The sequence below is a fragment of the Mixophyes fleayi genome, chromosome 4 (genome assembly GCF_038048845.1).
Source record: "Mixophyes fleayi isolate aMixFle1 chromosome 4, aMixFle1.hap1, whole genome shotgun sequence".
Taxonomy (NCBI): Eukaryota; Metazoa; Chordata; class Amphibia; order Anura; family Limnodynastidae; genus Mixophyes; species Mixophyes fleayi.
In genome coordinates, this window is record NC_134405.1 from 134492869 (window position 1) to 134514168 (window position 21300).

Sequence of the window (21300 nt, forward strand, 5' to 3'; positions counted from 1 at the left end):
AATGTTCTGTTTGTCCCATGGTGTAAAAGCACATCTGTTAAAAGTGCCATTAGTTCTGTATCATAAACATTTACTAATTAAATATCAATTTATTTGACACGACTTTAGGTCGTACAGATAACAAAAGGCTATAGTTATCTTTTGTGTTTATTTCACTATTCCTTGATTCCATAACTTATGAATGTGTCATCCTACAAAAGTAGCTACATCTTTTAACCTACATAAGGATTGATTTGTACTAAAGTGGTTCTTTCACCTACACAGTACAGTCAATTATTTTGTGGGCTGAACTATTATGTAGCCTTTACGTTTGATAGTAACCAAGCCTGCAGAATTATCCATGATGTGAGTTTGTAGAGTATTCATATATACATGCTTCCCAATAGTTCTGATTTTGGAAGACTGTCTGATGCTTGGACCCCAAAAAGTGGGTAATAGGCCCACTTTTGTTGGCGCTCCTTCTTCTAATCTATACATCCCCAAAAAGCTACATTGACAGGGGAACTCTTTCCGAATCTCCTAACTTAATCACATCTGCATTTCCGAATTTCATTGGGTAGATATTAATCCACTATTTGATATGTACATGTTATTGGGCAAAATAAAAAAAAACAAGTTTAGTATTTAAAGTATTGAGGTAAAAGGCATTCCTCAATCTTAGTCATAGATAGAAATTTATTTTTGTTTCTGTTCAGATTTCACTGTGGGTGGGCTGTACAGCTTTATTATAAAAATAAAATAAACAAGAGGCTACTTTGAGTTCTTTATTCTGTGTGTGTATGTGATAGACATCTAGATAGATAGATATATATTCTGTGTGTGTATATCTGCATATAAAATATCTGTTTTAACAATGCAGAGAGGCTAACCACATATGTTCTGATCCTTTTCATTCATACATGCACACCTCCTAGGTATAGATGATGCACCAATCTTCATAGGATAGCCACCAAGTGTCCAACCACATTAGCTACCTGAGAGTACCTGTGCGGAGTCTGACATATATTCTGACAGTCTAGGGCAGGCCTGTCCAACCTGCGGCCCTCCAGGTGTTGTGACACTACAATCCCCAGCATGCTGTGCCAGTAGACAACCTGTTGATAGCTGGAAGGGCATGCTGGGGCTTGTAGTTGCACAACATCTGGAGGGCCGCAGGTTGGACAGGCCTGGTCTAGAGGGTAAATGCATCAAGCTCATGGGCACGGGGGTCCCCTGGGCCGGTCCCATTGTGGGCTACCTTGGGCTGGATCGCTGGACCACATTTTTCCCTTTATAATGTTTCTAATTGGCTCCTGAGTTGAGTTGTGCCCCACACCCCCCCCCCCTGGCTAAAATTTGCCAGCCCACCCCTGATCAAGCTGCAGAGCTGCAGGTTTGAAAAAGTGGAGATGTTGCCCATTGCAACTAATCAGATTCTAGCTGTCTTTTTTTTTTTTTTTTTTTTTTAGAATGTGCTAAATAATTGATAGCTAGAATCTGATTGGTTATTATAGGCAACATCTCCATTTTTTCAAATCCACAGCTTGTTAAATTTACCCCCAGGGCTTACAGTCCTGCTTCAATTTCTTCTGGGCAACCACAGCCTAAAAAAGTTGGACATGTAAAGGCAAACTTGCAGTGCATTGCATTATAAGCCATCACCGCTTTAAATTTCCCCTGCAAAGTCGCCAATTTCCCTCGACTTGCAGAAACCAATGGTTCATACATTTACCCCCTGGCCTTTGACAGTAAGCAGCATTGGAGCTTTTCATTGAATTAATGTGTCAAATCCATCTGGTAAAGATGTCCATCACTGGAATCCAGACACTGGGCTTGTGGTTATGGGCAATTGAAATACATTGTACCATTTACATGTTGTTTACATGCAATTGTCTTAAAGCCTCCTCGTTATTTTCACCAGTTATCGAACAGGTCACATATACATCAGTGCTATCCCAGTTGCACCCAACAAATATATTAGTCACCAGCTAATCTCCTCTTTGCATCAGGCATTTAACATTTTTGTGCGCTACTTACCGACTCTCCTGTACAAATTCTTGATTACTATTTTTGTTTTGTATTTTGTTTATTATTGCATATTGGCCTCTACTAAAGTTTGAACAGATATAAATAAATCTTAACCTGGTGATGCGTTCGTTCCCTTTAAGGGATGCCACTTAATGGTTTACACTAATAAGTGCTAGAAATGTAATTTGTGAGTCTTAACCTTGTTTATTTCTTTCCTTTTTTTTTGTCTGTTACTCTTCCTGAACTTTTCCTTCCCAGATATTTGTAGCTGCCTGTTCAGGGAGGATATGGATTAAAAACAAAGTATTATACTTTTTGACTTTCTAGTAGCTTAATATTGTGGTATAAATGTCTTACTGCAGCTGGACTCGTATCTATGAAGGGTTGTGAATGAAAACAAAACCCTTTTGTAAATGAAAAAATGAGAAATGCTATTAACATTATTTAAATTACCATATGTACCAATAAGGATTGTTTTACTAATGGTTTTTGTTTTGTACTGCAATTTATATTTTTATTGCTGCTGTATGTTCTTATTTGTTTCAACATAGTTTAACATTTCATTTAAATAAAATGTGTATAAATTTAAAGTGTAATTAAAACTAAATTTAAATAAGATTACCACAAATCTTAAATCTGATATTTGTTTTCACAACGATGTTTGTAGTAGTTGTGTTCAATGCACAAACTTGTTTGGAATTTTATTATCTTCAGAATCGATACTAAAGCTAGTGGCTTTTCCATACAGTTTTCATACCTCTTTTCCATTCCCTTGTAGGAACCACTTTATTCATCCCAAACTTTTTATCCTTTTTAGAGTTGTGTGTCTCTGGATTGGGATGGAAAGGCTAATATAATGCGACGCGTCTCTGCACTTTCATTAGAATATTTATATAGTGCTATTTTATTCACTATACCCATGGCCATGAAATTCAGCCATTTCCCGGGCTGTTTGTGAATGCAGCTATCCAGCATTGTTACACAGTGCAGTGTGTTTGTATTTAACAGTGTCGGTGCTTGAGTGAAATGCGTTGTACTTTTCCTACAGTAAACTTATCCTGTTTTGGGTGTGCTTCAGTGTGTACTGTATAGAAGATAAAATGCTTCCTGATTCAGTAGCAAGTTATCACTGCTTTGGCTCTGTATGTTCTAAACCCTGATCTCAGGATCTCCTATCTGTGCATGGGAGCACAGCGTATTTCATTTTAAAACGTGTCTGTTCTTCTAATCATGGTTTTTGTTTTTTTTTTGTTTGACTGTATGGAGAAAAATGTGCATTTGTTTTTGATCTGATGCCAGAAGCTGCTAATATTCCAAATCTTCCATTCTGTACCATATTTCAAAAGAAATAGGATTCATGTGGCTCTCAAGACATTGATGGCATTTAGCTGGTTACTGTAGTTCCTCAGCAGCTTTACAGCCACTGGTAATGTGTGAGCTGTAAGGACACATCTGCATTTCCGACCTGGATGAGTTCATTCTAGCTTTGTGTAATGTGACTTTTTCTCATTTCATTTGATGACGGAATGTATATGATTTCACTTGTGAGATCGCTGTTTTATTTCTGCAAACTTAATAAACATTCTGGGAAAAATGTTTGCCTTTTGGGCTAACAAATGCTACCATTTCTGGTGTAAATTATTATATTTGTTTTGTAATCTTAATGTTCTGTGTGATGAAATGATAAATTGATGTATATAAGAAAACATTCTGAATAGTGGGATGTAAGTGCGTTGTAAGCACTTTCCTAATAGTCTCTTAATTGCAAGATGTTTTATAGGCTGGGAAACGAAAATTGTCAGTGATTTATACGACTTCCTTCAAACATTCCAAGCTAAAGAGAGAGCTAATAAGGGTAAATAGACACTGACCAGGGCTGCATGGTAGCAGGCAGAGCGGTGGTACTGGAAAAGCTGGGTCCAAAGCTCAGGACAGCTGGGAAAGGATTAGATTTGGGGTCTGATCTGTAGGTCACAGGAATACAGCAATATTGAAGATGTTTCCAAGCAGGTCTTTGAAGCAAAATGTTTATTTGCTCTCACACTGGTTGAAGGTACCAGTGTGATCAGGTCAGATGAAAATCAGAAGAACAAGTTTTTAATACAAGCCAGTGTCTTTTATACAGTTTAAACAGTATTTTTATAGAATCGCTATGTAATGTGTTTACACAAACATGGATTTACATGCATTGCAAAGCCAACAATATTTACACTTGTCTATGAAATTCTAGAGACGCTGTGATGTCAAGCATCACATGCTGTTCACAATGTTCAGAAAGGTTTGAACACTATGAAAAAAGGCCACATGGTAATGAGCCCCTGCTGGGCCTTTGGCCAGAGCAGGCATTTGACACTTCATCACAAAACTTTGCAATTCCTGCTATCGGACTCCCTCACCATATGTCTAATTGGAGGTTTACACTAGCAACCTTACAAACCCCAAACAACGACACGTCCATACAAAACACATTCCAATACACAAAAGACTTTGTAAGCAAAGGCTTATTGTATCAGATATATACATCAGAAATAAGGCATTTGCTTTAGAAAGGTTAAAACAGAAAACAAATTTTCTATACTGGTTTCAGAAATAACAATTTCCTATCTCAAAATATACACAATATCAAAAATCAGTGCATGTACAATTATATAAATAAGCGCCCTGCCCTATTTCCTTTTAAATAAATTTATACCAGAAGTTATACGTGATTTAGTCACAGTATTTTTTTGTTTTTTGTTTTTTTTAATATAATTTGTTTTAGAAAAGTGAGTACTTGAGAATTAAGCTTTGTGAATGCTTAGAACCACAATGAAAAGTAAGTTCTCCATGATTAGAGAGAGAACATGGAATATGAGAAGACTACTTTAACACAGAAATAAAATACTGTCACAAATAATACTTGGCACTCCAAGATGAATCGTAGCATTGTCAAAGCGTCTAGTACTTATTTCTTTGTCAGAAGAGTCATGGGTAATTGTGGGGCCATATTATCTCCATTACTATTGTAAAGGCACTTAATAGTAAAGTACCAGATCTAAATCCTGGCTGTAGCATATGGAACATGATGCATGTTTCCACCATTGGCCCAATACATGGTTCATTAAGCCATTTCCCCACCTTTTTATTAGGTTTTTGCATGCAGTTTTTTTTTCCTTCAATGTCAGTGACCTCTAAATACAAGATATCCTTATTTGGGGACGACACATTATTGTCACTCACTAAGCCATTTGTTTTGATCCCAAACCTCTTTCAGGAGTTATTTAAATTCAGGTTGGTATCAGGATTCAAGGTCAATAAAGGCAAGTCTAAGCGCTGTCTTTCCATCTGCTTAGTTTCTTGAAACAACTTCTTAGTCCACTTTTTGGTTTATTGGCAATGGATCTGGTTTGTTTAAATTTGCCAAGAAGTTTGGCAATTGCACTAACTGAGTGGCCTATATGGGTGAAATAATTTTCTATAGCACGTGTGCGTCATTATCCAGATATCAAGACCATCTCAATATGTTCTGTTTGTGTTAGTGCCATTTTCAGTAATGTCACTACCGCCAAAAGAAAACTCAGTTAAAACTCGAGAATGAATAAAGTTACATTTTTTTTCTTATGAAATGCTGCATCTGATATGTCACATGACTACCTTCCCATTTTAAAAAAACTAGAGTTGCATCCACGATGGCTGACTTCAAGATGGCTGCCATACTGGCCACATACCCACCACACCCAGATCATAGGTGTAGTAACTGGATTAATATCTCCTTACTCATTTCAGTTGTAAAAGAGTGTGTTAGTTATGGACCACCCCGTAGTTGTTTCTAAGTGAAATGCATAGCTTAGTTTGTAAGTAATCTTAAATGACAATCCTTTGACTGCGGACGGAGGAATTTTCATTTTTACAGTTTTCTAGCAGCCATTAAAAAAAAATAATATATAATATTATTTATTATAAACACAAAATATCCTGCAGCTACTGAGTCCACATTGATTACCCAGCGTACAGCACAGACAACTGCGCTGCTTGGAGCAGTGGATTGGATGTAATCTGGTGTTGCCTCCGCTGCAGCCCCTCTGCTTCCGACGTGGGATTCCTGCTGGGAGCCCGGTCAGTGTCCGCAGGCCCTAGCAAGCGGCTGCACAGAAGCAGCTGCTGCTTCACTGTGCACACGGAGGTTGGCAGCAAGTAAGTGAAATCCCTTCACAGCACAGTGCTGAAGGAGGAGGGGGGGTGGGGTAGAAGACACAGTGGGCCTTGGGTGGCTACTGGAGTAGTCGAGGGGACTGTCCTGCAGAGGGTAGTGCTTCTCTCCCTGCATTTCCTCCCTGGTGGTCTCTGAATATGGCAGCCATGTTGGAGCTCCAGTCCTCTTATCTGTCCTTTTGTCTTTTAAGGTACTGGGCGGGGTGTATTGTTACACGTACAGTGTTTGGGTTCTTTGGCTTTACAGCAGGCTCACCCTCTGTGCTTTGATTGAGTGCTGCTTGTTTTTGTCACTGTTTTGTTCAGTGTGTTTCGTCCCTTCTGTGTATAACAGTCTGTGATGCACCCGGGAGGATGGGGGTTCTGGCTGATTTGGCAGAACCACCTGGGCTCTGTCACAACTGCTGTGGTTCTGCTTGCCCAATTCGTGTGGTCTATATTAGTGGCCGGGGCATTCTCCAAATCCCTCTGCCTCTGTGGCACATGGGGTGGTTTATGCTCCTGGTCAGGCTGGACCTGGGGTTGCGGTTTCTGCGGAACCAGCCTGGGTACGTGGTCTTGCGTACAAGGTTTGGTTTTACGTTTCCTCCTCCTTATGGAGGAGGTTGAATTCAGCTATGCCGCCACCCCCCTTAAGCACGGGTGGGTGGCAGTTCCCTGCACTGAAATAAATCAGAACATGTTCCAGGAGAAGGGTGAGGTATCTGTTTGTTTATTCTGAGGTTTAGAACTCTTCCATTGTGGAGGAAGTTTCCTCATGACCGCCGGGGTGGAAAATTTAGTATGGGCTGTACGTCAGATTATTTTGGGCAGGTGGCTCTGGATGTGAGACAAATTGGGGCACAGATATCTGTTTCTGCAGTCTCTGTCAGACTTTCTGGTTATGTCCTGGCAACTGCTATGAAGTCTTAAATGGGCTCTTGAAACACTGCCTTTTTTTTTATCTGTGGGTATTTTGTTGGCCTTCAGCTTAACACCATCATCGTTCAGGTAACGGGAAATAAGAGTACATTCTTCCTATTATTGCTCCACAATCCCAGGGTGGTTTCTGTCAAGCATTCTGCCGGTGATGGAGACTCGTGTCTTTCCTTTACGGGATTGGTGGTTTCAACTACCATAGATGCCAGGGTACAGGGAGTTATGGTCCATGTATGTATAGGGGGGCTAGTCACCCTGTTCCTGAATTTCTTCGGGCTCACTCTGAAAGGTCTGTGTGTGCATCCTGGGAGGCACGGCATGGTGTCTCGATTGAGAAGCTGTCTCGGGCGACCATTGGTCTTCCTGGTTCTCCTTTTTCACATGTTTATATGGTTCTCTGGTTTCATGTTTTTTGCATGTTTTTACTTAAGTAAAATCCATTTCTCCTAGTCCATTGGGGAACACTAGGCCTCCACCCTTGACGCTCTGATTTTCTCTTTCTCTATAGTCTTCTTTCCATTGAGGCTTGGTTAAACATAAACTGAGGCTTAAGCAGGAAGTGGGGTATAGAGGTGGAGGAGCTAGGGCTAGTTAACAGCTTTCTTAAAGTGCCACATGCCTGTTTCACCTACACTCTACCCTAGTGTCTCCAAATGAACTAGGAGAAACGGATTTTACGCAAGTATAAAAATCCTTTTTTCTTTGATTGACAGGGTTAACGTCATCACCTACATTTTTGTATCTGTTTCAGACCTTGCTTGTTCCTTTTTTTCTTTGAATTTACTTTTTCATTTCAGCATCTACAAGTCTATTGCTCCAAAAGAATGTTTGGCTGTATAACCCTATCACCACATTTTTTTGGACCCTCTGTTTAAAAATATTATATGAATGTTTAAATCTCCCAAGGCTTTCAATGCTTTTTATTTTCAGTACTAAGATTTGTCATTTTTAGTCAGTGGTTGCACAAGTGCCCCAACATGTCATCCGCTGTTTCAGATTACTCCCCCATCATACCATCCATACACTGATAGGTTACCATGTGCTTCTAGGCAGTGTTGGACTGGGGCATGAAGGGCACATCGAGGGAGTGCAAGGCTAGGGGTCCACCAGAGGGGGTGTGGCCAGCCATCATAGAGGCGAGACCAGACACTCGAGGGGGGGTGGTCAGACCACGAAGGACAGCTAGCACCATAGTGTAGTATATAAAGAATGCAGTGTGTATGTAAAGAGTACACAATCTTGACTTGCGTTGTAGATTGGGCAGAACAGTGACCAAAAATTTGGGGATTGTCCCACTAGAATCAGAACATTTGAGAGACTGTCCTACCTGTTCTTGTCATTTTCACCACCTGTGGCTGCTGGTTTCTTTAAGTGCGGCTTGTCTGGATCCCAGAATGTTGGGGGCCCTATTTGGGAAAAAAATGGGTGCATTGTGAAAATTCCAACCAGCCCCGGTGTTAAATCAGTAGCACCCACGATTAATAGTTGGGCCTTCCTCCGGCTCCAACATTAAAGTAATAGTATTCCCATTTAATAGCAATAGATTAATAGCATTTATGTATAATAAATATACCTATTTCCCGCAACAGTCACTACCATTAAAAAAATCATATTCACATTTAATAAATAGACCTCAAGCTCCTCAAACTCAGCCCCACATTCAATTAATAGCCCCCAAACCACCCCATTTTTAATTAAGTCCCCACTATAAAATGAAATTTCCCCACCATCACCCCACAAACAAAATAGCACCCATTAGTTAGCCACCACATTCCACACACATTATATTGCCACAAGCCCCCCCTTATGATCACACTGCGCCCTCAATGCTGCTTTTGCTCCCCCCCCCTTTGGCCCACATTGTGCCCAGCTGCTCTGGCCCCACTTCTTCACACTCTGCCATGCTGCTTTGGCCCCCCTCCTTCACTCTCTGCCATGCTACCTTTACTCCCCCCTTCACACTCTGCTGTGCTGTCTTTGCTCCCCACTTGCTTCCGTTCCTTCACTTATGTTTACGATCGGCCCCTTTCTTCTCTTTTCTTCTCTTCTGTCTTCTTGCAACTCCTCTCTGCGACACTCTTCAATGAACGTCGGGTGTGATGACGTCACCCCTGTCATCCAGTGCAGACGGAGGAGGGAGGAGGGGAGCCGGTGCCGCGATCACGTGAGTTTGGTTTTTTTCTTTAAAGTGTCTCCCCCCCCCCCCCCCCCCAACAAAGAGGGGAGCGATCGGGGTCGGGGCCTACCGGGCGATAGCCCGGCTCCCCGGCAGGCCAGTCCAACCCTGCCTCTAGTCAACCAAGGATATGCCATCACAATAAGCCTTTGAACAAGGAACACTCCATGCCAGTACAACAATGCTGTCACTGAACCACCCAGGTACTCACACCAGGACACTAAGTGGTACTGGTCTGTGTTTCCTCTCTTCAGATGAGCTAGCAAAGCCTAGCAGTGATGGTTCTGTGTGTACACCTATCTACCTTTCCGTTTGCAGTGTGGCAGTTGACACGTGACCTCATCTGCACTATTATTTATTATATAAGCTTTTATTATTTCTTATTTTCTATTAGCATATTTTATTATCTTTTATTTATAAGATGCCACTAACAGTCCACAGTGCTGTACATGACATATACAGAAAGCAGTGATCATTACATTTTGCATGATACATGAACAAAATACAAAGACCAGACATACTGAATAATCAAACTGTATACGGGGCTGGGAGTAAGTATGATGGTAGTGACCAGTGTGAACTAGTCCCGAGTTTAAGAAACAGAGCTAAGAGGTACAGAGGGCGATGGAATAGTAGAAAAACACAAGGAGAGAGGGCCCTGCTCATCAAGGCTTACATCCTAAAGAAAAGGGGGAGATTCATATAGCATGGTATCTATTTGGGGAGTGGGGGTGGGAAGCTGCTAGGCTTAAATAAAGAAATGACTCTTAAGGGGGCGTGCTTTGAAGCCTTTGATAACCTGACCGGGCGTGGGAGATTGTCGCACAGCTGGGGAGTAACTCGGGCAAAGTCCTGGGGAAAGATGTAATCCATGAACTAGTGAGGAGGTGGTCACTGATGACAGAGCACAGGGAGTGGCAAGGAGTGTAAGGAGAGAAGAGTTTGGAGATGTAGGAGGGAAGGATTGATTGAGAGCTTTGAGGGTGAGGAGTTTAAATTTAATTCTGTAGGCTTCGGGGAGCCAGTGTAGTGACTAGCAGAGATAGTGGCAGGAGCATTGATAATAGACTTAAAAGGGTCAAGATGAGAGTCAGGTAGGCCAGAGAGGAGAAGGTTGCAGTAATCAAGGTGAGAGATTACAATTCAGTGAATAAGAGTTTTGGTGGCTTCCGTGGCAAGGCATGGCTGTATCCAGGCTATATTCCAAAGGTGGAAGTAGCAGTATTTTAAGAGGGACAGAATGTGAGGTTTTAAGGAGAAGGAGGAGTCGAGAATGACTTATCACTCATATCTAGACAGGGTCATTAACTTGTTCCGGTCACTACAGTGAAAAAGCTTGCTGCTTGTTTCCAAAACACACTAAGCAGGAAGCATTTCAATATTCACATTTGAAGTGTTATTTGCTTTATTTAAATTGACACCTAATGTCACACCTGGGGGTAAATTTTATCAAGCACAGTATAAATAAAAAAGGGGAGAGAAACAGAATAAATAAATAAGGGGAGAGAAGCACAGAGTTAAAAAAAAAAAAAAAAAGGGGAGAGGCACATTTAATAGTTGAGACTATTAATTTAACGTGGGGTAGTTTGGGGGCTATTGAATATGGGGGTGAGTTTAGGGAGAATGAGGTCTATTTATTAAATGTGACTATGAATTTTTTAATGGCAGTGATGGTTGCGGGAAATAGGTATTGCTGGGGCTGTTTGCAGGAAGGGAAATAGATTTATTTATTAAATGTGAATACTATTATTTTAATGTTGGGGCTGGAGGAAGGCCTAATTAATAATCGTGGGTGCTATTGATGTAACGCCGGGGCTGGCTGTAATTTTCTAAATGTAGCCATTTTTTTCCCAAATAGGTCCTCCAACGTTTCAGGATCCGGACAAGCCGCAACTAAAGAAAGCAGCAGTCACAGGTGGTGAAAGTGAGAAGAATAGCTAGGAGAGAGCAGCAGAGTGTGTGAAATGTTGTGATTCTAGTAGGGACAATGGGAATTTTTGGTGAGTGTCGTGCCCTATGTAAGGTGCAGGCCAAGACTGAACTGTTTGTGTACACACTGCATTCTTTGTATACTACTCTGTGGTGCTAGATGTCTTAAAAGTCAGGAGTGCTGGGACATATGTGACGCTCTGGTGAATTCAGGATCTAGTGCTACCCACGGCGCATTGCCATGCCCCAAATGTATGACCACACCCCCCAAAAAATTTGCACCGGTGTTAGGCTAACCACGCCCCCAACGGTGCATTGCCACGCCCCTGAATGTATGACCAAAGGTTACAAAAATTTGAGGGCTTACTCGGCTATGAGGGGGGCCCCATGAATTTGTTGTACCCGGGCCCTGAATTCCTCTTGGCAGCCCTGCTTGCGCCTCCAAGACTTCTCCCATTCTGCTCCTCACTTATGGAACTCCCGACTCTGTGTGACCAGACTTTCCTCCAACATTCAATCTTTTATGTGAACAAAATGAAAAGTTTTTGTAACTCCCTAATTGGTAGTTATATGAGGTACTCTTACATAGCATGTAAGTCTATTTACTGGGACTGAACTGAGTCCTAAGTGAAGCAGGTCTGTAAGCAGTGATTTCTGGAGTGAGGCCCTGCTGGTAATTGTGAGTTTCAAACAGTACACTAATAATATGGAAGTGGCCACTTCACAATTGCGAACTGAATAGTAATGGAGGACAAATTTTGTCTGATGAATTCACACACCAAACTTAACTTTGTCTTGAGACTGATTATATTCGAAGTACTGGGGATATGCTGCTCCTCATTGTTGGATCCAGACTGTGAGTTCTGTAATGGACAACTGTTCTGATATACCTCTCTGTCATACTCTACTTTGTTTTAAAGGCTTTACAGTAGTATACAAAGTATTGTTATGTAATGAGTCTTAAAGGAATGCTTTCATGAATTGTCATCTGTACATTTGATAATGGATATACAGTCTGTTTATAATTGTGGCTTTTAATTTTTTGTTTTTTTATTCAAGATATTTTTTTTACTAATATTTTATTCTAGTAAGCCAATTCTTTACTGCAAATATCAAATTTAATATAGCATAATTTAATTATGTGTAATTTTACTATTTCTATGCATTCTCATTAGCACTGTTTTTATTCATTTGCAGTTAATATAATTATAAACTCATTCATTTGTGTGTAGCTTCTACAGTGCTCTTCTGTGTATAGATACTAGGGGTAAGCATATATTTATAAACTGGTTATTTTCTTGAAAAAGACTATAGGGTGGTCTGGCAGGATTAATACTAATTTTGTGTGGTTTTAGAATGTAGAACTTTACCCAAGAGCAGAATATGTCTGTCCTATGTGAAAGATTTTTTCAAAGGCTTTTGTTCATTAATGGAGTTGGATTATTCCTCTCCTTAAATGATGGCAACATGTTAGTGGCCTGTTAAATATATTCCTTTTTTTTTTGAATATTTTTTTTCTAATATGCCTTAGCTGACCTTTAGGAATAGTCATTAGCTATGATTTAAAGTGTCTGCTAGAAAAAGTAAGATAGTTATTTTTTATCTACCATCTTCCAATAGGATTTTCAATATATTTTATCGTTAGCCAACTGAGTAGATGATATACAGCACATTGATGGCAACATTAGATACAGAATTGAATTTTAAGTGAAACATATTAGTGCCAATATGTTTGACAGAAGAATCAACTGCATGTCAATTCTCTTAAACAAAAACAATTTATAGTTATAATAGTCATCAATATATCGGTTCACCCTGAATTGTCCACCCCAAAATATTTTTTTTCAATTACTCCCTTACACAAGATAGCAAAACTTGGGGGCAAACCTAGTACCCATGACTGTGTAGTAATTTGCAGATATTTGTATGAACGATAATAAATAATATTTTTATATATTTGATATTTATATATTTGTTCATTTAATACTATACAATACTTATACTAAATTATTGTTGCTATATGTCAACTTTTTCTTTGGTTTCAGCATTTACTCATTTGATGCAGCTGCTTATAATGAACTGTTTTTGGGTAGTGCCATCAATAAGGTGATATATAGATATAGATAGAAAAAGTATTAGTTATGGAGGCCATTGCAATTAATCATTATAAGGTTTTTTTTCCCCTCGGGTCCCATTTGACTAAGGAGAATTGTATTATACTGCAAAATGAGTGCTAATTTCAAGATCAATTTGATTCTAGGAAGACAAAAAGCAGCAACAGAGAACTAGCTGCCTTTCTTCCATCCAGACATGTACGTCACTACATGATGTGAAGAGTTGTCAACATTTTTAAATCATGTGCTATTTACTGAATTTGATCATGGCTTTTTTTGCATTTAAAATAATCATTTTCTGTAAATATTAACTTCCAAAAGCCTTGGGAATAAAAAAAGATGGTATGAAATAGCATCTATATGTAGAAAAATAGGAATTTTATTGTGCAGTTGGTTAATACTGAACATTGGGGATATTTTCAAAGATAAACAATTCCAGGAAAAAATGTTTAAAAGCCTGAACTGTCCCTGAAAATTATGTACAGCTGGCAAGTTTGTCTAGGTGTGCTCCCCCTGGCTCCAACAGGTAAATGTCTCACAAATAATAATGATCTCTCATTCAGCCACGAAAAAAATATATATTACTATAGATCTACATAGTCACCACAAGGTGGCACTATGTTACAATTCCAGAATGTTGTATTTCATATAATATCTTCAAGGAACTTTTTTTTTCTGTCCCTCTCTCTTACCTGATCCACCACTCTGTTCTCTCCTCTGTTGGTCATGTCTAAGAAGTTATAAGGTATACAAAACCTTTGTATCAGAGGATTAGGGATGACTGGATTATGTACAGTACTATTCAGTACAGAGACAATGTTCTGTAAATTCTTTAAAATATTTACTTTTAATGTATAGATCTTAAAGCATGTATATATTGCTGAAACACCATTTAGAAACATGTTTGGAAAGTACCACTTTTATCAGATTTGTAACATATAAAATACATCCATGTGTGATTCCTGAGTTTCTGCTAGTCCCAGTATATTAAACTGCACCATCTGTGGGACTGTCAATCAGAGAACTGTTGTGGACTGTGATGTTCTTGCTCATGGTTCCCTGGTCAACAGATGAGGCTGTCTATGTGCAGCTTGGTTCTGCTTCATTTAGCAACCATGCGAACCGATGTAAGAATCAGTGGCAGACACATATGCCAGAAATAGCTGGATGTGTAAAATGGTCAGACAACATCAGACACTATAATTGGAAGGGGGCATTTAGCTTAAAGACAAGTATTGTTGTCCTACCAACAAACACAGTCCACATACCCAACACACAATGGAAAAATAAAATAGCTAACACATTCTCATGTACATCTTCCAATGTGATGTACATGATACAGTGTACGAGGTGCCTTGAGGGAATATACATTGGAGAAACCAAGCAGAAACTGCAATCCAAGATCTACAGACACACAATAAGGAAGTCTCTGGAGACCCCCATGGGTAAACACTTCTCTGGACCAGGACACAGTATGACAGATTTAAAAGTCTTAATACTAAAAGGTCTTTTTAAAAATGACAGGGAGAAAAAAAAAATGGGAATACAAACTGATAAGAACATTCCAGTCACTAAATCAAGGACTCAATATAACACCTGGATTTATGACCCACTACATGGACACACTTCACACCCCACTGCAGAGTAAGTAACTCTAGGGGGTAAATGTATCAAGTTGAGAGTTTTCCGGTGGGTTTGAAAAGTGGATATATTGCCTATAGCAACCAATCAGATTCTAGCTGTCATTTTGTAGAATGTACTAAATAAATGATAGCTAGAATCTGATTGGTTTTTCAAACCCGCCGGAAAACTCTCAGCTTGATACATTTACCTCTAGATCTCTGAATTCCTAGGACTTTTAGTCTTCCATCCATAACGAAAACCTTCGTTTTATTACTTTAGCTTATCTTAATGATGTATCCCCCCCCTTCTGTCCAAATTTCTTGATGTAACAGCTCTTAAATTTTGTGCCTTTTTCTCAGTCATTCATTTGTAAACTTACCTGATGAAGGGGCCTCTGTGCTCTGAAAGCTAGCAAATATAATATACTCTTTTTGATTATACAATAAAGGTATCACTCCTATAATATTTTTGCCTTTTTTGACACAAAAGTATTTAACATCACATAGATTTACAATCAAAGCAATAGGAGAAGTGGCGATATGGCATATCACTGTATACCAGCTCACTTCGACCACAGACTGTAAGATTGTTTTAATCTATCCTCTGATCCTACTAATGTCCCTATGTGGTCTAGCAGTGTTCAATTTGGCTACTCACCTGTTTGGTCAAATTAGAAAGTGTAATCAATGTGAACTGCCAAAGGCAGCGAAAAACTATTGCTGGCAATCTCGGCTGTCGAAAGAAAATGCATTCTCCACATGTGAATTCAAGGCTTCCCTCCATCATTTGATCTTTTTAAGGAAAAACTATTTTTTGTCATGAGGATGGACTGGTGGTGGCCTCTCTTCAAAAGACAAAACTCGCAGGTAGGTTTTTGAGACATGGGAGAGTGTTATTGACACTTTGCCTGTCCCTGTGAGAGAACAACTGCGAAAGTGTTTTTGCCAAACACTCTGGTATGAGACTAGAATATTTTTACAGGATCCACCTATTTCTCTCAATGATTAATTGCTATCAGGACACCTTGTGACTACCTTGAAAAGGAGATGCCTCCTATATTAATCAGTATGTGGGGAATGGACTTGTATTGCCCTTTGTTATGGTGGTTTCGAACTTTAAAAATCTGTATATCTTTATGGTTACTGTGACAGGATGGACAGCTTATGCCATCCTGTTTGTTGTTGCTGGGAACCGGCTGGGCTTACTTTCCCACCATTCCCTTACATTATCCCAAATGCGCCCTCTTGCTGCAGTAGGAGGGGCTTACAATGCTGCCACCACTGAGCTCCTTTATGGTGCTCAGAACCACGTTCCTTCTGGGTAACTGTCACTGCTAATGTACTCCTGTGCTGGTACACTTGGGCTGGTAACTCCGGACCTCTTACTATGGATGAATCTCCCCTGGCCTACCACACTGACCAGAGCTGCAGGGTAGTGGTACTGGAGAGCTGGGTCCAACCTCAGAATCAGCCAGTGAATGGATTAGATTTAGGGTCTAATCTGCAGGTCACAGGATTACAGCAATATTGAAGAAGTTGTCAAGCAGGGTCTTGAAACAAATAGTGATGTTTTATTTCGCTCAGGTACCCTGACAAGGACAGTTCCACTGATTAAAGGTCAGTGGTCAGGTCAGATGGAACATCAGCATGATACATTTCAGTGTACATGACAGTACATTTTATACAGATTTGGTCACAGGCTATTATTAGAATCAGGATGTACCCTGTTTACCAAAACATAGATTTACATGAATTGCAAAGCTATATTTTACATTTATCTGTGAAATTCTAGAAACACTGTGATGTCCTGCATCTTTGTTTTAGACGCAGGAAATCTAGCAGCACGTTTTAAATGAAACCTTCCTGTCTCCAAGTGAAACCTTACACAGCAAAAGACCCAATTAATATATGGGGTCTTTCTTCAGAATACCCATTCCCACAGAACATCCCAAACCAAAACAAGCCTTTTTCCCACATCACACTACAGAGAAGGCTTCCATTATGACAAATCGCAGAGAATCAGCGTTTCTTTGGATCCCCCGCTTAGTAAATATACCCCTAAGTTTCTGTTTATTGCTTTTGGAAAATGCACAAATACTTTATTATAAAGGGGAACAACCCTAACAGATTCAACTTTCTAAAAAAAAAAAGCAATCCTGTGCCCCCCACCAGGCGATTTTTTTTAATTTCCTGCAAAAGTGTCCATCTTATAAGGCTATAATATGAAATCAAGTCTTTGTGTAAAGTAATAAAAATACATTTACAAAGAGGTATTGCAGTAATAAGCCCTCAGAGGTTATATCTGTACAGACATACTAAATATAAAACTGACTAAAAAAATCCATAAAAGTAAACTAAGGATTAAATGACATGTGTAGTTTCTATTAGCAGATTGGGTGGGTCAGTCACGTCTCACCTGACCTGCTGTAGTATTCTCTCTGTGGAAACGAAGCAATTTTATTTAGATGAAGTCTCTATGGTTTCATTTCTGTATTTAAACATAATTCTAGCTGTCTGATTTCTATAATAAGCATTAGAGATGAAATGTGGTAGTCTGCAGGACTGTGGAAAACCTATCATCCGGTCTATCCCACAGAGCATGTTGGATAGGTCTCAGGAAATGTTGTTTATTTTTGAAGAATTTTATGACATTTTTATAATAAATGGGTGAGAAATAAAAAATCAAAGTGGATGATATCCCGTAGATTGTAAGCTTGCGTGCAGGGCCTTCTTGCCTCTCTGTCTGTATGTATTACCCAGTATTGTTAATTACTGTGTTTGTTCCCAATTGTAAAGTGCTACGGAATTTGCCGGCGCTATATAAATAAATGATGATGATAGATGCAATAGTGAAAATAAGACAACAATTAAGGAATTCTAAGGAAGAATTTCTCCTGAATATACACACACACATGTTCTTTCTGCCATATATTTTACATTGTACGCTCCTGGCAAGAGGGATTATTATCTTAATATTGCTCTCTAATTATGGTGAAGTTCATGTAGACTTTCTCTATGTAGCGCACCCTCTCCTTATAACTAGCTGCTCAATTGTTAAAATCAGTCTGGACTTCATTTAGAGTTAAGAGTAAATCCAGCGGGAAGATGTAACTTTGCACTTTGGCATAACCATACTTCGCTACAAGGGAGAATTTAAAATGTGTGGACAAGTTTACGGCTGTGAGGGGACGCGTCCTCTATCGCTAAAGCTGCCCAGTGTATGTATGCTACATGCAAAAGCAGCCTGTTTTCCCTGCATGCAAAAAAAATCTGTATCCCTTGCATCATAACATCGTCTAGGTGTAGATTTGTACCCTTGAACTGGATTTGCTCTTAACTCTAAAGGAAACCACATCTGTGCATATAATGCTATTAAAAGCAGGTAAGCATGTTCCAATGGATGCTGTATGTGCAATTATGAGTGGAGTGATGGATTAACACAGTAAATGATTTAGTCAACGCTGAATCTAACATTGTAGCAGCCTTGACAAGCACCTGTAACAGTGAATATGGAACAGCAGCCCCACAGAAGATTTCATGTAGAACAATGCGTCAGGGGTATTGAGAATGGGCGGTCACCCAAATTACTTGCAGTCAATGGCACCAAGATTCTACTCCATGCCAATGTTTCAGGAACATTATGGTGAATTCAGCGTGATGCATCTACCTTACCAGTCATCAACCCTGTAGCAAAATTTGGATATTAGCACCCGCTGTGCTTTTGGACCCCTGCTCATATTCAGTAGACATACTTCTGCTCTTTTGAGAGCGGGGGAGGGGGGGGGGTGGTGGGGTGATACTGCATCGGCAGGCCCCATACCAACTGCACCACCTGCAGTGGCTATATAGTTCCACCACTGGAAACCATACCCAACATAGGAATACATTCCGCTCCTTCTATAATTTAGTAACCTGTAGTCATGTAGCATGATGCTTGCACACATTCTCTTAAGAAGACCTCAATATATATTACAGAGCTAAATATAAGAAAACTATCGACCACCAGGATTAGAGCATTCCTGTCCCTGCAGGTATATAGCACAGAACCTCTAATGCCAATAGCTACAGGGAAGAAAAAAGTGAGACTTTTATGAAAACTAGTGCAGCAACAAATAGGCTTTTTAAATGGTACTCAGCATGTATGTTTAGTGGGCTATACATAAGGCTGCCACCTGGCTAACATTTGACCAGCCTGGCCAGTAAAAGAAACTCCGAGCCAGTGCTATTAATAAGAGACTTATCAGTCTGTGATCAACAGGGCTGGTGCTAGCATGTCTGGCACCCCCTTGCAAAATATAAATTTGTGCCCTCCTCTTTTCATAAATTATTTGTTCATTTAATAATTGTTTTCTTAATACAAATCATATAATAACCTTTCATAAAGAAAATATTACAAATAAGTAAATTAAACAGTGAAATTTATTGTTGTGAATAATATAAAGGAAGAATATGTATTCTTTGTAATAAAATTTTACACTTTTGGGAAATTAATTTGGGGAGAAGTATAGAATTGAAAAAAATGCCCCCTTCGTCATACTGCACCCTCTCTTTCATCAGACTGTATCCTCACACTGAGACCTCTTTCATCATCACAGCTTTACCCCATTTATCAGTTTTACCCCTTTATCTTCAAAGCTTCACCCCCTTCATCATCAGTGTCACCCCCTTCATTATCACAATGCCCCCCCGCATTATCACAGTTTCACCCCCTTCATTATCACACTGCCCCCCCACATTATCACAGTTTCTCTCCATTATTATAACACTGCCCCCCCCCCCCAGCAGGGGCGGGCTGGCAGACTTTAGCCTGGGGGGAAAGCACACATCACTGGCCCATAAGTAGCGACCCATCCTTAAAGTATAATAATTATCTATATAAAAAGAGGCTATTTTAATGTTGCTTAAACCATATATATATTTTTATGCCCAGGCCCAGAGCTTGATTAAGGCTCTGGGGGCCTGGGCACTTTAGACAGGGAAACACCCTATGATGTAGCATGGTTATCATTTTAGACAAATGCACAGGCAATACTGGGTGCACTACTGTTAGGTGCACACAGTTCTGGCTTCACGAGCAGTACACCGTGAAGCGGGACATACCTCCCAACTGTCCTAAGCGAAACAGTCACCCAAATTCGGGACTGTCCCACCAGATTTAGGACAGCTGGCAGTCTGTCCTGCTCTCTCCTACCTGTTCTTGTCACTGTCACCAATTGTGGCTGGTGGCTACTTAAACTACATATGTCATATGTTTATAACCACAACTTAAACCTTCAGCAACCATAAAAATCCTCACTTTAAATCAAGAAATAACCAGACAAACAACTTTTTAGTTGGTAAAAGGAAGATGTTTATTTATTCATTTATTTTATTTAATCCCTGACCTTAGTTGGCGATGAGAGCAGAGCAGTCAGCAGGCAAAAACAAAGCCAAACAGTGGAAAGTCATACCTTTACCCACTGGTCCCAGAAGTAAAACTCTGTTACGATTGACCTGGTGTTAAATTTGGGCTAACGAGGTGGCTGCACCCCTCCTGGACTCGACATTGGCGCCCGCTCAAAGCCTGCCAAGGGGTCCTTCACTCAGTAGGACCATGAGTCATGATTCTTGGGAGGGGGCAATGACCCCAGCCATACTGGTAACACCGTCTGCTCATTTACGGCTGTCTGCCTGCTCTCCTACCACCGCTGAGACCTCTAGCAAAGTCACAGCCTGCCACCATATATCCTCACTGCCCCCCTAAGCTGTGTGAAAATATGACTAATAAAAATATCCATTGCTCAAATGGACACTGTCTTGATGAAACAGATGACCTTGCTCCAACCGTATTAAAGGTAGAGTGATAGACATACCCCCAAGATCCCTTATGACTATCCCTATAGACCTATTCAGTTTTCTCAATGCATCTCCCATCTTTTTATTAGGGACCGGAGATCTCCATGTAATACAAGGAATGATTTTGGACCACAGTAACTTAATTGATGGCCACCTCGCCCTGATAAGCCTAAGATCTTCACGAATAGCAATCAGTAAACCTAACGACTTACCCTTCCCTAGATCAATTCCTCCTGCATAAATCAGTATATCTGGGAGCCCTTCGTTCTTAACTTCTTCCTCCAGCAAAGGGATAAGATCTTTCCATTTTAAACCTCTCTTCCCTATCCATTTAATGTTAACTGGTGAGGGGAATAAACTCCAATCTTTAGCTGCAGGGTTCCTGGCCATCCAGTACACAAAAGTATGGCCCATTATTCAAACTTTGGATTTCGAGGAAGAGACACCTAGGGCAAATAAAACGGAGTGCTTAATACTATTTAACATGTGACATATGAAAACACAGGGA